Source organism: Mesocricetus auratus, unplaced genomic scaffold (assembly GCF_017639785.1).
Source record: "Mesocricetus auratus isolate SY011 unplaced genomic scaffold, BCM_Maur_2.0 Super-Scaffold_100004, whole genome shotgun sequence".
Taxonomy (NCBI): domain Eukaryota; kingdom Metazoa; phylum Chordata; class Mammalia; order Rodentia; family Cricetidae; genus Mesocricetus; species Mesocricetus auratus.
This window is the reverse complement of record NW_024429189.1, coordinates 95384676-95397338: the sequence shown is the minus strand read 5'-3', so window position 1 is coordinate 95397338 and position 12663 is coordinate 95384676.

The window sequence follows — 12663 nt, the reverse complement described above, 5'->3', positions numbered from 1 at the left end:
CTTTGGCTTTTATGAATGCTGATGCTATGAACATTTGATTACAAGTAGCTTTTAATCGATTTATTTTATTTTGAACTTTATGGTTAAAAAGTTTACACACACACACTCACATACCATATGCCAAAATGAACGAGACTCAAAGACTATACAAGTCAATGAACTTCTGGGCAGTGAGAACAGTCATTCAGAATGGAAGCTGTTTTGAGATGGGGCCTCAGTGTGTAACCCAGACTAGCTTCCAGTTCACGATCCTCCTGCCTCTGTGTCCAGAGGTGCTGGGATTACAGGATGCACTACCACACTCAGCTCCTAATACTGCTGGTACCTGATTTTAGATTACATGGGTTCAGGCAGGTGGGAAGAGGTCGATCACTGTGGTGTTGACTTGAGTTTTTCGGAATGACCTATGTTACTGAGCTCTTTTCAGGTGCTTATTGGCTGTTTGCACAGCTTGGTAGAAATGTGAATTCAAGTCTTTGGCTTGGGTTATTTGTTCTCTTATTGCAGAGTTGTAACAGTTCTTTATGTATTCAGGATTCATATCCTTTTTCATTTAACTTGACAGTCTGTGGATTTATTTTGTGTGTGTGTGAGTGTGGTTTTGTTTTGTTTTTGTTTTTGCTTTTTGGTTTGTTTTGACAGCAAATTTACTAAGTAGCTAAGGCTGTTCTTGAACCTTGATCCTCTTGTTTCCACATCCGCTGCAGGGGTCATAGGCATATACCACCACACCTGGTTTACTTGATCCTGGGATGTGAACTCAGGGCTTTATGTATGCAGTCACTCTACTGTACCAGGCTTTTTCTTTGGGGCTGCCAACCAGCTCCCAAATCATAACACAGAGATGTATTGTTAGTTTCGAATGCTTGGCCTAATTTGGGCTCATTTAGGTTAGCTCTTTCAACTGAATCTGTTTCTCTTAGCTACCTTTTGCCAGAGGGCTTTCCACCTTTTCTTACCTTCTTGCTGTCTCTGGCTGACTGGCTGATGGCTGCCTGGCTTCTTGCCTCAGGCTTGTCCCTCATTCTCTCCTTTTCTCTTTAGAGCCTAGATCTCTCCTCCTATTTATTCTCTCTGCCTGCCAGCCCCGCCCATTCTTTCTGCTGCCTCGCTGTTGGCTGTTGAGCTTTCTAGATCTCTCCTCCTATTTATTCTCTCTGCCTGCCAGCCCCACCCTTTCTTTCTGCTGCCTCGCTATTGGCTGTTGAGCTTTCTAGATCTCTTCTCCTATTTATTCTCTCTGCCTGCCAGCCCCGCCCTTTCTTTCTGCTGCCTCGCTATTGGCTGTTGAGCTTCTATTAGACTAATCAGGTGCCTCAGGCAGGCAAGGTGAAACAAATGCAAATCTCTACATAATTAAACAAATGCAGCATAAATAAAAGTAACACACCTTTACCCAGTTAAAGTAATATTCTGAAGCATAAACAAATGTAACACATCTTTGCCTGACTAAACAACTATTCCACAATACTCTGCCAACTGAGCTATATCCCCAATCCAAATTCTAGATATAGATATAGATACAGATATAGATTTTTTTTGAGACAGGGTTTCTCTGTGTAGCTTTGTAGAACAGGCTGGCTTCAAACTCAGAGATCTGTCTGCCTCTGCCTCCCCAGTCCTGGGATTAAAGGCATGCACCACCAATGCTCAATTTCTATATTTTTGATGGAATATTTTAATCTGTTCACATATAATGAAATAGGCATCAATTGACTTAAAAAAAAAAGGAAACTTGTAAACTTTCTGGACTTGGAAAATGCATTCAGTAAGCCACAAACGGATCCATCAGCAAAATGTGGAACTCTCTTCGGCTCAAGGCCTTAAGTACATCTTGTAACCAGTCTTTATCTCGGTGCTAAGCTGTGCTGACCCAGTGCTGCCTTGTAGAAGGCCAGGTCTAAAAGTAAGTGTGAGAGGCCTGCCTGGTGCCCCACCACAACCCTCCACCCCAGGCCATCGGAAGACGTCCACAGGCCCACCTGGCACCCTGAGGCCAGGGTGGGCATCTGCCACTATGATGAACAAGTGTGTGGTGGAGAAACGGGAGAGAAGGAAGATGGGAGAGAAGACGGCGTGACTGGTGATGAGAACAGGGTGATATCGGTGACCTACGCTGCTACCTGGAGCCGTGTGACGTCCAGGTCTGTGCTGCCTCCAAAGGTCTGTGCTACCTCAGCTGGGGCCTGAGCTGATGTCCGTGGCCGGTGTTACCGCAGAAGGCTATATGGATGCCCGTGGTCTGGGCTACCATCTGAGGTTATGTTGATGCCCGAGGGCCATGCTGCCACTGGAGTCATACTAGTCTGGGTTGCCTGCGCTGCTACCTCGAATCATTGTGACATCCCAGCCAGAGCTGCAGCGGAGGGCCATCTGGGTCTGTGGTCCTACCACAGTAGGGTCTGTTTTGAGGTCCGTGGCCTTTGTATCCACTGGGGCCCATGGAAGAGCTGGTTCTGCCCTTTACTGGAAGACCCGGTGGGAAAGCTGCCATCTTCCCCTACCCGGAGAAATGGACCCAGTGACGTGGTCATGGGAGAGCTGGTCCTAACCCTGGCTGGCCCAAGGAGAACTGTTCTTCCCCATCTCTTACCCCTGACATCACTAGCTCAGCATACCCAACTGGCCCCAGACTCTCGCCTGAGGGTTACTGTCCCAGTGGCCCCGAAGTATCAACTCAACTACCACCCAGGCCCACATTCAGGGTTTTGAGTTGGCATACCCAAACATCTACCCCATCTATGACCTTCTGGAGCCCAGGAAGGGCTGGGTCCTGTGGAACCATAACCGCAGGTACGCAACAAGATTGCCGCGAGGAGGGTTGGAGAGATGGCTCAGAGGTTAAGAGCACTGACTGCTCTTCCAGAGGTCCTGAGTTCAATTCCCAGCAACCACATGGTGGCTCACAACCATCTGTAATGAGTCTGGCGCCCTCTTCTGGTATGTGCAGACATAATGGAGGCAGGATGTTGTATTCATAATAAATAAATAAATCTTAAAAAAAAAAAGATTGCCGAGAGGAGTTTGGTGAGCGTCCAGTATTGATGCAGAGGCCTTGGACTAGACCAATGACTCATTGCAATGAACATTTGCAAGTAAACCTGTTTGAGCAAAGGATATGCTTTACTGTGTGACACAACACAGCTCCCACGGCCACTACAAGTGAGTATGTGATGGGGAGACAGGAAAGCCAGAGGAGGAAGGTGTTTTTCTACTTCAAGTGGGGAGGTTACGAGGGTGGAAGGCAGACATGGAAGGACTGGGAAGTGAGCAGGATCCGGGGCAAGACGTGAGATTCCCAAAGACCCAATAAAAAATGTTAATAAAACATTAAAGATGAATATAATTTTTGAGCAGAGATATCAGCCCCACACTGAAGAAAACAACAAACAAACAAGAATTAACCAAGAAAGTCATTAAACAAGCAGCAATAATTCCCACTTCTGAGAGAGGGACACACCAGAACCCAAAATTTCTGTAATAATATGATGAGAAATATTCAGTTAAAAATTACAAAGCACAGCTGGGCTGTGGTGGTGCACACCTTTAATCCCAGCACTGGGGAGGCAGAGGCAGAGGCAGAGGCAGGCAGATCTCTGTGATTTTGAGACCAGGCTGGTCTACAAAAGCGAGTTCCAGGACAGCCAGGGTTACACAGAGAAACCCTGTCTTAATTCCCCCCAACAAAACAAAACCCACAAGTAACTGATATTATCCTATACATGAGGAAAAGGAAGTCAGTAGACACTGTCCCTGCAGAGGCCTAAAGGTTGTTAAGTATCAGATAAATACTTTATTTATGTTCAGAAAAATAAATAAAATGGTTTTTAGACTTTAATTTAAATTATTTGTTTATTTGGTTTTTTATTAGTGTTTGCAACAGGATCTCACTAGGAGGAAGCCCTGTTTGACCTAAAATTTTGATGTAGAGTAGGCTGGCTTTGAACCTGAAGCAATCTTGTCTCTGCCTTTCCAATGCGGGGATAATAGGCATGTACCATCTACATTTTTAATGAATGATGTTAACAATGAAATAGAAGTCATTAAAAAAATCTGAACTTTCAGAAAAGAAGTGAAAGAAGTAAGCCATCAGCCATGTGGCACCTAGTGTCCTCTGTGTCCCTTATCCAGGTTGGAAGACAGGAACTGGTGACAGAAGTTTCAGTCAACAAATACGCACAAAGACAGAAGCTCCAGAGGAGAAGTACTGTAATCAGAGGGGCCATGAAGACTGCTCATCAATAGAGCGCTTGCTGTGCGAGCATGAAGACCTCACTTTGGACCCATGGCAGCTGTATAAAAAGCCATGCCTGTGGTGTGCCCAGAATCCCAGTGCTGGGGTGGCAGAGACTGGCAAGTCCTTTGCACTCACCAGCCAGAAAGTCCACAGTCCACAGTCTTAATCAATTGGCGAGCTCCAGATTCAACAAGAGATCCTGTCTCAAAAACTAAGATGGAGAGTGATTAAGAAAGACACTTAGCGTCAACCTCTGGCCACCTTCACATACATGTGCATACACACACACACACACACACACACACACACACACACACACACACACACACACACACACTCATTGGAACAGCCTAACGGCAAATAGGAACTGGCAGAAGAGAAAACTGGCCATTTAAAGGACGCTTATTAGAGACACCATTTGAAGTACAGAATGATAAAGAACTGAAGACACACACATTTGGGCCCAGGAAGGACAAAGTAATCCTTTAAAAAAAGCCATCAGCAAATTTGGTGGTGGGTGGCAGCCTGCCTGCCTCCAAGCTCTTAGACTGCGGGTGGCGTGAAGCTGTTGCAGTTTTCAGACCTCAACTGAAGATCCTTTCCTTCTAAACCACACAGGACAGGACCTTAGAGCTTGACTTGGGGAAGTTAATCTGTTTCTAGTTCAAAGGTTTCTTAGTCTTTAAACAGCACTTACAAGTTGAGCAGACCCCTTCGCGTGACCCCTGGTGGATGCAGCAGACCACGCAAAGCAGAGGTTTCTGGGGCACTCTGAAGAACTGCTTCTGAAGTCGTCCTTTACCTGGCGACTAGACAGCACGCACGCCTAGATCATCATTGTTTACCCCAGCAGACCACGCAAAGCAGAGGTTTCTGGGGCACTCTGAAGAACTGCTTCTGAAGTCGTCCTTTACCTTCCCTGGCGACTAGACAGCACGCACGCCTAGATCATCATTGTTTACCCCAGTCTTAGAGCTGGTTCCTCCTCTGTATTTGTGACTACATGAGTTCACCATGTATGGCCCATGACGCTTCCTTGGACAGACTTACAATTGTGTTCTCTGAACAAAACAACTGAACAATTATCACATCTTTAAGGAGTAGTAAGGGTTAATTATTACAATTAAGAAGATTCTTAAATTTATTTAAGAAAATTCTTTTTAAAAATTTATTTATATTTTATGTTACAAGTGCTCTGAATGTATACCCGCATGCCAGAAGAGGGCATTAGATCCTATTGTGGATGATAATAAGCCACCATTTGGTTGCTGGGAATTGAACTCGGGACCTCTGGAAGAGCAGCCAGTGCTCTCAACTGCTGAGCCATCTCTCCAACTCTAAGGTAATCACTATATTTCTCTTTTAAATATCCACATGTAGAATGCACATGATCTCTCCGTGCTCTCTTTTTTAATTTTAATTTTTTGCATTTTGTACAGATTTTATTTTAATAACATTTCCATAATAAGTAATCACCAAGTTCTTCTTCAATGTCAGGTGTCATGTAGCTCAGGCTGGGTTTTATATGGCCAAGGATGGTCTTAAATTCCTGATCCTTCTGCCTCTACTTCCCAGGTGTTTTGATGGTAGGTGTGTGCCACCTTGCTTATTTTATGTAATGTTGTGAATGGAATATCCCTTCGTGTATCCCAGGCTACAGTTTCACCTCTAGCCCCTCAAATCCCATTTTAACAAGATATTCTGTACATAAAGGAGTTCTAAAGTAGTGGGTTACAGCTTCTAGAAGCAATCATTGCATTTAAACAGGTGAAATAAGCAATTAGACGAACTTTATGTTAAACAGAACATTAGCTTTGTGGAAATTCTTTTGAAAATGGAGGAAATAAAATCTAAATGAAGGAGCATTGTGCTGTCCTGATATGTGCATTAGACACTTACTGATTTCCCATTTATCCTCCAGTAAGGAACAGTCTTTAGAGAAGTGGAAGCTGCTGTTGTGCAAGTTTACTGCAAGGCTGACTGGTTTTCCACTGAGTCAGCACAAGTCCCAGCTCGCTTAAGACACTGATGGGGAGAAATTACAGTATCTTGACTTTGTGAATGAGGAAGACCAGAAACAGCTTGGTATCTAAGATGAGGGATGGTGCTTTGGCCATTTCCTGTGGGGGAACACCTTTTTTGGTCTGGTGGACTTAGAGAGAGAGAGAGAGAGAGAGAGAGAGAGAGAGAGAGAGAGAGAGAGAGAGAGAGAGAGATCTTATGCTCTGACCTACTTCATGTCCCTACATCCTTTAGGTAAAGCTTCCAAACATGGGGAAGAGACAGACACCAGGAGTCACATGGTCAGTAACTAGTCAGGACCAGATTTGTTCCTAGGAAGCAACTTGCAGGTCCCAGAACCCAACAATTTGCTTGAGGTGAGGAGTGAAATCATTCTTCATTTTGTACTTCCCCAATAATGCATCTCTGGCTGAAGTGATATTCTCTCTCTCTCTCTCTCTCTCTCTCTCTCTCTCTCTCTCTCTCTCTCTCTCTCTCTCTCTCTCTCTGTCTGTCTCTGTCTCTCTCGCACACGCGCACAATAAGCAAAATATTTATTTATTATCGCTTTTTTTTTCAAGACAGGCTTTATGTGTGTAACAGCTCTGGCTGTCTTGGAATTCACTTTGTAGACCAGGCTTGCCTCAAACTCACTGAGATCCGGCTGCCTCTGCCTCTGCTTCTCAACTGCTGGAATTAAATGCGTGCGCCATCACCTCCTGGTTATTTATTTCTTTTTAAAGACTATTTTTATTTACTCTTTAGCAACTTCGTGTATGTATACAATGTATTATATCATACATAGCTCCTCCCCTCTCCCTCCCATCCCTCCAGCACATCCCCTTCTTTCCCTTTTGTCCTCTCAAACAAGAACAAAACAAAACAAAAAAACCCGAAAAAACAACAGCAAAACTCCACTGAGTCCAGTTAGTGCTGCCTGTGTGTGCATTGGCGTGGGGCCATCTACTGGTGGACACACCCTTGAGGAAAAATGACACCCCCGCCCCCGCCCATAGCTCCTCAGCAAGGGGTGGGGTCTCCAGAGCTCCTCCCTGTCCACGCTGGCGTGCTGACTGACTTGCTCCTGTAGGTGACCGCAGCATTTCACACTACCCCTGCCCCAAGCCCGCAGCTCTTGGACTTTTTCCACCCCCTCTTCTAGGATGCTCCCTGAGTCTTTACTCCGCTGATATAAACGTTCCGTGTAGGACAAAGACCCTGCCTCATCCCCTTCCTATGCAGGTTGCTGTAACAGAAGACACTGGTGACTTGCCCAAGGAACCCTGGCATGAATAGCCTTGACACAGCCATCTCTTCTGACCACACAGCCAGCACTTTATTTTTTTCCCCAAAGGCCCTTACATTTCTCACTAAGAAAGGGAAGACAGAGCCAGAGCAAGTTTTTAAAAAAAAAAGAAAAGAAAGCCCTTTTAAGAGGCCAGACAAGCCTCATCCTTCGGATCACAATGTTTCTGGTGTTTATTTCCCTGTCCTCTTGTCCTCCCCCCCCCCCTCGTCTGAGTTTAGCAGAGGACAATGACCTGGCTTGTTTAACAGCCACTTTGAAGAGTCACTTAAGAATCTACACAGAGAACAGGAAGACCCTATAGTTAATGCGAAAGACAGTATGGAAGTTTGGGAAAGCTAGTGGCCGCCACTGACAGTCAAGGTTAGCATTCAAGGCTGTGGCTGAGAAACTCACACACCCTAGGTTCTCAGCCATGTGCTGAGCCATGGTGGTGAAGGGAGAAGAAGAATAACATGCTTTAACCTTGATTGCCTACAAGAGTTATTAACAAGATTGCTCAGAAAATTACAGAGAAATAAGAAATTTACTCAGACATAACTTGAAACTGGTGGATTAGTAACAGGCTTTGTCTGGACCATTTAGAAAAACAAAAGAAATAGAGTTGTGTTTCTGATTTTATCAGAATTTACATTTGCTGAAGCTGTATCTTTTGAAAGTCTCTCATTAGGGCTCCTTGCCTTACAGCCTCCCTCAAGGAATGACCCTGTTACCAGCTGCCCAGAGAACAAATCCTGTTTGCTTTAAGGTGACTGAAATGACATCTGTTCAGTTGACAGAAATATAGCTTTAATTTATTTTTAAAGATGTGTTTAATTTATTTTATTTTATTATTAATAATAATTTTTATTTAACTTTTTACACACATTACTCCCAGCTCCCTCTCCCTCCCCTTCTCCCCCCCCCCCAACCTCCCAATGCCCCACTCCATCCCCACTCTGCTCCCCAGAGAGGGTAAGGCCTTCCATGAGGGATTTTCAAAGTCTGTTATATCATCCCGACCAGGGCCTAGACCCTCCCCCATGTGTCCAGGCTGAGAGAGCCTCCCTCCATGTGGAATGGGCTCCCAAAGTCCATTTGTGTGCCAGGGATAAATACTGATCTACTATCTGAGACCCCATAGATTGTTGAGGCCTCCTCTTTGAAACCCAGGTTCAGGGGGGGTCTGGATCAGTCCCATGCAGGCCTCTCAGCCATCATTTTTGGGTCCATGCATTCCCCCTTGTTTAGGTCAGCTGCCCCTGTGGGTTTCACCAGCCAGATCTTGATTCCTTTGCTCCTCACTACTCTTTGCAACTGAGTTCCAGGAGTTCAGTTGGGTTTTTAGCTGTGGGTAGGTCTACCTCTGCTTCTGTCAGTCACTGGATGAGAGTTCTAGGATGGCATATTAAGTTAGTCATCAATCTTATTATCAGGAGGGCATTTAAGGTAGCCTTAATGCCAGTTGGTGTCATTCTTGTAGATCTGTGAAGATCTCATAGTGCCAGATCTCTCTTCAAACCTATAATGGCTCCCTCTATTATGGTATCTCTCATCCTGCTCTCCTCTATTCTTACCCTGACTCAAGCTTCCTGCTCCCCCATATCCTCCTCTCCCCTCTTCTTCTCTCCTCTTTCTCCCATATTCCTCTCCCCTCCTCTCCCCCATGCTCCCAATATCCTTAGGAGATCTCATCTCATTCCCCTTCTTTGGGTTACCATGCATATCTCTCTTAGGGCTCTCCCTATTTCCCAGACTCTCTGGTGGTGGGATTGTAGGCTGATAATCCCCTGATTCATGTCTAAAATCCATATATGAGTGAGTACATACCATGTTTCTCTTTTTGTGACTGGGTTACCTCACTCAGGATGGTTTCTTCCAGTGCCATCCATTTGCCTGAAAATTTCAAGATCCCATTTTTTTTCCCTGGCTGAATAGTACTCCATTGTGTAGATGTACCACATTTTCTCTATCCACTCTTCAGTTGAGGGGCGTCAAGGTTGCTTCCAGGTTCTGGCAATTCCACTCTTAGGCATGTACCCAAAAGATGTACATTCATACAATAAGGACATCTATTCAACTATGTTCATAACAGCATTATTTAATTTATTTTATGTGTATAAGTGTTCAGCCTTCTTGTTTATGTGTCAGATGTGTGCATTTCCCGTGGAGGCCAGAAGAGGGTGTCAGATCCTCTAGAACTGGAGTTACAGACAGTTGTGAGCCAGTGTGTGGTTCTGGGAATCCAACTCTGGTTTTCTTTGAGAGCAGCCAGCGTTCTTAATGCTGCTCCCTCTCACCAGCCCCAGACATGTAACCGTTGCTGTAACCACCTTTGAGTCTATAAAACTCATTTAATTGCTCAGAAAGGTAACTTGGGGGTGGGAGGGGTGCCTCAAAGCCAACTGCAGATAAAATCTTACATAAGATTACAAGATTATAGCTAAAACTTTACTTAAACTGTGAGAGGTTTTTGATCAGGGCCACAACCTCCTTGAACAATAGGAAGCTATTAGAACTGAGAGCTAAAATAGTGTCTCCTTTTCAGTACATGGGCTGACTTATTTGTTTGTTTGTTTGTTTTTCAAGACATAGTTTCTCTGTGTAACAGTCCTGGCTGTCCTGGAACTAGTTTTGTAGACCAGGCTGGCCTCGAACTCACAGAGATCTGCCTGCCTCTGCCTCCTGAGTGCTGGGATTAAAGGCGTTTGCCACCACCACCGGTCATGATCTGACTTCTTGCTGGAAGGAAGTAATTTGTCACTGCAGTAGTCCCGCTTCATCTGCTACATCACATCACTTTGCAGCAACACTAGGGCCATGGCTGTGTAGCTGGACGGGGCGAACATCTCTGCTGTGCTTGTTTACATCTCAAGGAAAACCAGACGTCCTGGCTTGCTCACCCCCTACACTGCTACAGCAGCCCTGACCCAGGCCACACGGAGAACAGTCATCTGGGTAGGATTTGATTAACTATCCATTGTATACTTTTTATAACATATCATTAAAAATATAAGACCCAACGTATAATAGTTTAGATAATTAATATAAAATTTATAGGAAACAGCAGATATGCACCTTCCTTTCTATTTATGGTTTTGTTGTTTAAATGAGCCTTTCTTGATCCCTAACCAGGACTTCCATGAAAAGTTGTTCTAACTCTTCATTTTCAGTTCATGTATTTGAGTGTTTTGCCTGCATGTATATACGCACACCACTGTGTGTCTGGTGCCTGCAAAGAACTTTGGATCCCTTGCAGCCATGGTTAGCCATGGCTGTAAGCCACCATGTGGATGCAGGAACTGAGCTCGGGTCCTGTGCAAGGGCAGCCATTGTTCTCCACCCCAGACTCATATTGTCTAGTGTTGGGGAAGTCCTGTTATTTGCCTGTTATTTGTCAATAAAGTACTGTTGAGCCTATAGGGAACCAAGATAGGAGGGACTAGGAGTCCAGGAGGATTCTGGGAAGGAGAAACTCGAGAGTCAACATGTAACCGCCATGGGGGTAGGAGCCCAGAACTATTCTCCGGTAAGAGACATACTTAGATTAACAATTATGGGGTAATTACTTAAAGCAGAGCTAGCCAGTAAGAGACAAGCAAGGCCAACAGCTTCATAATTAATATAGCATCCTGTGTGTTTATTTGGGGGCTACAATGCGGCAGAGCCCAGGCGGCTGGCGGGTGATAAACCAAAGCGGCTAGCAAAGAAAAAGCTTCTCTTAACAGTCTAGATCTCTTCAAATGCTTTAACAGTGTTTTGGATTAGTATGTGTGCGTGTGTGTGCACGCGTGTGCCACTGACTGCCCTTGTGCAGAGATCAGAGGACGACTTAGGGTCAGTTCTTCCTTTTCACCATGCAGATTACGGGATTCAGGGAGTAAGGCTTGGTGGCAAGCACCGTTTTGCCTATTGAGCCATCTCACTGGCCCAAATTCTCCAAACTCTTATGGGTACCATCAACAAGAAAACTTGTTAAAAAGTGTTTTATTAGTGGGGCATGGTGTTACACTTGGCAGGCAGAGGCAGGTGGATCTCTGTGAGTTTGAGAACAGCCTGGAGTCCCAGTATAGCCAAGGATATTAAACAGAGAAATGCTGTCTTGAAAAACAAAACAAACAAAAATGTGTTTTATTAATTTTAAAACTAGTCACAAAATTTCAGTAATACATGTTTAAAATATTTTTAAAAACATGAACCTTTAAGCAGGGCTGTGGTGGCACACACCTTTAATCCCAGCACTTGGAAGGCAGAGGCAGAAGGATTTCTGTGAGTTGAAGGCCAGCCTGGTCTACAGAGCAAGTTCCAGGACAGGCTCCAAAGGTACACAGAGAAACCCTGTCTCTGAAAAAACAAACAAATATAAAAACCACAACAAAGCAAACAACAAAACATGAACCTTTAATATTTGTGTGTGTGTGTGTGTGTGTGTGTGTGTGTGTGTGTGTGTGTGTGTGTGTAATTGCATTCAGATGCTGCCAGAGACCAGGGAGTTCCCTAGAGCTGGAGTTACAAGCAGTTGTGAGCCACTTGACATGGGTGCTGAAAATTGATCTCAGGTCTTCTTGCAAGAGCAGCAAGTTCTCTAACTACTGAGCCATCTCTTCAGCCCCTTAATTGGGCTTAAATATTTATGCGTTTTTATTTTATATACACGAGAATTTACTTTGTCCGCATGTATGTATACATACTATGTGTTTGCCTGGTGTCCACACTCCACTACAGAGTGTCAAGTTGGAAGCAGATGCAGAGATCCACAGCCAGGCACTGGACCGAGCTCTGGGAGTCTTGCTGAAGAAAGTGGGGTGGGGGATTAAGGTCAAGACAGGGGAACCCACAGAGATACCGACTTGCGCTTGTGGGAGCTCACTGACTCTGGACTGACAACTAGGGAGCCTGCATGGGACCCACCTAGGACCTCTGAATGTGTTGTGTAGCTTGGTCTGTTTGTGGAGCACCTAGTTGGGATCAGGACCTGTACCTGGAGCTCAAGCTGTCTTTTGGGAACCTATTCCCCAAACTGGGTTGCCTTGCCCAACCCTGATGCAGAGGAGCTTGGTCCTGCCTCAGCTCCAGTCTGTGTTGGCTCCCATGGGAGGCCTGCCCCTTTCTGAATGGAGATGGAGGAAGAGTGAATGGG